This window comes from Echinops telfairi, unplaced genomic scaffold, assembly GCF_000313985.2.
Source record: "Echinops telfairi isolate 266 unplaced genomic scaffold, ASM31398v2 ScPeMD7_7459;HRSCAF=8497, whole genome shotgun sequence".
NCBI lineage: Eukaryota > Metazoa > Chordata > Mammalia > Afrosoricida > Tenrecidae > Echinops > Echinops telfairi.
Window position 1 is genome coordinate 6758101 of NW_022111359.1, and position 4350 is coordinate 6762450.

The window sequence follows — 4350 nt, forward strand, 5'->3', positions numbered from 1 at the left end:
GCCACTGTCACCCCTAGTCCTGAGTGGTTCATCTGTCCTAGATTCCCTGCGTTTCCAATTCCCATCTGTACCGCTGTGCATCATCTGGTCTAGCCAGATCTGCAAGGCAGAATTGGGGTCCTGGTAGTTGGGGGGAGGAGAGATTGTGAATCTTTATGGAAGCCGACTGCCATATTGCATTCTCTAGTTGAGTGGTTGGTGGGCTAGAACCACCCATCTTTCAATTAGCACCTGAGCTCTCAACCCACTGCACCCCAGGGCCCCCATGCTCTGGACGACACCCCAGTAACAATGAGCGCTCCACCTTACACGATCTTGGCGTCTAACTACTGTTTTCAGGACCCTCTGGCAGCACTGGGCGGCTGAGTATTCAGTGGTTGGAATTCACCATCCTCTTTAAGGGAGAAATATGAAGCAGCCTGCTTCCATGAGGTTTGACAACCCTATGGGGGCAATGCGATTCTGTTCTCTGGGGTCACTATGAGACCGAATCAACTCAATGGCAGAGGGTATGTGTGTGATGTGCGGGTTGGAGGAGAATTCCCGTGTATGGAAACAGGCCTGTACAGGGAAGCAACAAGCCAAGGGAGGTAAGCACACCTTAGAACAAGCAACCATTTAAGATCAAGGGGGTAGCATGTACATGGAAACAGGAAACGCAGGGAGGAGGTGGGAGGAGCGATGGTCCCTGGAGGGGGTTGCAGTGAAGGACAACACGAGTGTGTCCATTGTTGAATGGAAAACTGATGGTCTGCTCGGTAAACCATCCAGTTCACAATGAAAAGGTGTGGGTGGGGGAAGAAAATAAGTCTGTGAGAAAAACGGCATGGAAAGACACTAGGATTTCTCCCACGGACTTTTTGAAGCCCCTTGATATGGAATGGGCTCCAGGCTCCAGGAAGCAAGTAAGGCAAAAACCAACCAGTGTTTGCATAAAAAGGGGAGGAAAGGCTAGAGAGGGAACCAACAGGGCACCAGCGTCCTGGTGCCCTCCAGCTGGGTGACACGGGCTGGCAGGTACTGCTGGTTCCATCGTGGGTCTTTTGACTTTGGGTCCAGGTTGTTTGTTGGCTGCTGCTGTTGTACTGTGTCCCGGATGGCTGGCGGCCCCCTGGACAGGACCCTTACGCTCCATAGAGTTCTCATAGGTGTATTTTTCAAAACCCCCTGCGGTGCTGTAGATCAGCTGCTCACCACAGCTGGGTGGTCCAATGGTTGGGACCACCAGTGGCGATCTGCTCACGTGAAAACAGTTCTGACCCACAGAGACCCTGTGACAGAGATGAACTGCCCCCCATAGGGTTTCCAAGGCCATCATCTGTGTGTGCGTGTGTTGTCTGTGTTTGCACACGGAAGCGCAAGTCCTTTTTACTGTACTTTGGGTGGAAGTTGGCTTTCCATTCAACAGTTCACACACATTTTGATTTGTGACATGGACTGCAGTCCCCACAGCATCCCTGTGTTCCCACCACGTCATCCTGGTGTGGACCCTTTCCTCTTCCGTCCCTCCTGCTCTACTATCCCAGGGCAAATGCTGCCCTCTGGATCGGGTATGACTGATTGCTCTAAGGAGCACGGTGATACTGTTCACCCCACACACCTGTCTTGTTCTTGCCGAAGGCGTGCACAGTGGGCCACGTACTGGGCTGCTTAACCTCAAGGTTAGCGGTTTGAATCCGCCAGCTGCTCCAAGGGAGAAAGATAAAGCTGTCTGCTCCTGTAACGTTAGTCTCAGAAACCCACAGGGGCAGTTCTATCCTGGCCTCTAGGGTCACGACAGACTCGCTGGCCACGAGTTTTGATGGTTCTGCTGGAAGTTGAGCCACGGGACAGGTTCAGTTCCAGGCCTGAAGGGCGGCAACTTCGGAGTCAGGCTGTAATTTTTTTAAAAATAAATTCTTTTATTGGGGGCTCTTACAGGAGGCTTGTCATCTTTATGGGAGCAGATACCCAGAGATTTTTTTCTCTCCCAAGCGGCTCGTGGATCCCAACTGACCTTTAAGTTAGCAGCTGAGCACTTAACCAACGTGCCCCTGGCTTAGGAGCGGGTCTACTGGGTCACACAGGGTAGATCCTGACGCATCAGAATTCACTTGATGGCACTCAACAACCATCAATCACCATTACCACCATCACCTCCCCACACCCCAACCAAAATACACACATTAAGACAAAAACTTAACATTTTAACATATATAAGGGACCTGAAACTCAGCACTCCTTCCTGGGGCCACACCTTCTTTGATCCCTGATGTCTGGGAACTGAGCGAAGTTTCTCACCTCCTCCCCTCTTGGGTGCCCAGGTGGGCCGGGCCCCCAATGTGGTCATCGTGTTCGACTGCTCCATGGAGACCATGGTGCGGAGGGTGCAGCAGCGAGGGTGTCTGGAGCGCCGGGCCGATGACTGCGAGGCCACTGTCCGCCAGCGCCTGGAGACCCACTATGCCCTGTGCCAGCCCTTGCTCACCTTCTACCAGCAGAAGAACCTGCTGAGAAACGTAGGTGCCTGCGTGTCACCTCGGATTCACCCATTCTCCCTCCCCCCACCATCCCTGCTTCTACTCCGTTCAGGTACTCAGCCCCGGACCCTCACATGGGGACACTCACAGGGACAGAGAGCTCCTTGTAAGAGCACCTGGGGCAAACACCCCTTATGATTGCTTGACACAAGCTACCCGCCCCCCCACACAGCCCCTTCCAGTATGAGCTCCCAGGACCACTGCCTGCGAGCTAGATGCGTTTCCCCTGTGGGTGAATTATATGCAGACAAAGATGGTGTCTGGGTCCAAACCTTCAGTGCAGCAATGGCTTCTTGGGCCACTTCTTTGCTTTTTTAATGAATTCTTTTACTCTCTCCCCTTGCCACTCCCTCCAAGTCAAAGTTTGATTCTTTTAGTAGAAAAACCTCGTGTTTTTTTGTTTTTTTTAAATAACGGGTCTCATTGGTTATTTATCTTTCAGAATTGACAAACTTGACTCAGTGTATTTGGCGGACTCAAGTTTTAGAAATGATTTCCAGCCATTGAGTCCTGGAGACCCTAGTCTCGGTGTCTTAGAAAAACGAATACCAGACTAGTCACAAGGAGTGGGAGACTGAAGATGTCCCCAAATGTCCAGCTCTTCCACGATGCTATTCAGCTGTTCCCACCCCCTGCCTCCCGCACTCCTCTCTTGATATTCCCCCACGTGCCTGGGTTGAGATTCGTTGCAACATCGACCCACAAAACTTTGGGGAAACATCTCATGTGGCAGGGGGGTGCCGTTCAGTCCCAAGCAGAGGCCAGAGCCAGAAGCCCAGTGTGTCTGAACGTCACAGTGGGCCTTCCTGCTCCCAACAACGAATGCTCAGCCAGGAAGCGGAGGTCCCCAAAGGGAACGTTTGATGGAGGTGGGGTTTTCATCTTTCAGGCGACTGTATGGCTCCCCAAGCCCAAACCATGTTCCTGGGAGCTGTTGGGTGGGTTTGAACTTGCCATCTTCAGCTATGGTGACCTAGTGGTTCCTGGCTTGGCTAACTACAAGATCAGTAGCTCAAAGCTAAGACAGCTGCTCGATGGGACAAAGAAGGGGTTTTCTACTCCTATAATTGGCCTCGGAAACTCACAAGGGGACAGTTCTGCCCCATCCTATAGAGTCACTGAGTCAGCATGGCTTGATGGTAGTGAGTTTAGTCTCTTGCCCACTGCTGGACCACCCAGGTTCCATAAGCAAGTAGGTTGGGGCTCCCTAAGACAGCAAGATAGTAACCAACCCTAAGATTGTGGCAACTGGCCACCCACTAAACCCAAACAACAGAACTCATTACCAAGTCAAGTTTGACTCAAGGGACCCTAGATAACAAAGTAGAAGTGCCCCTGCAAGTTTCCGAGACCAACTCTTTACGGGAGTAGAAAGCTGTCTCTCCAAGGTCACCCACAACCCACAACAAAGCCAGCCACATGGATAATAGGTGAGGCCTTCCCACCCTTCAAAGGATCCCTTCTCCTGCTACAGCCGAGATGGGGCTTGGGTTGGGCAGGCATGTACCACTAGCCTCCTCCCTGGCAAGGTTTTCCCAAAGCCAGGGACTGCCATGCCCCTTGGGGCTGACACTACATTAAGAATGTTTAGACCCTATCTACCTACCACCCATTATGCCCCTCACAGCTCAGCCCTAAAGGGATTCGTGACTCACCCCACCCTCCCCTCCCCACATTGCCCTGGTTTTTTAAATCGTTTTATTAGGGGCTCATACAACTCTTATCACAATCCATACATACATAAATTGTGTAAAATGCATTTGTACATTCATTGCCCTCATCATTCTCAAAACATTTCCTCTCCATTTAAGCCCCAGGCATTGGGTCCTCA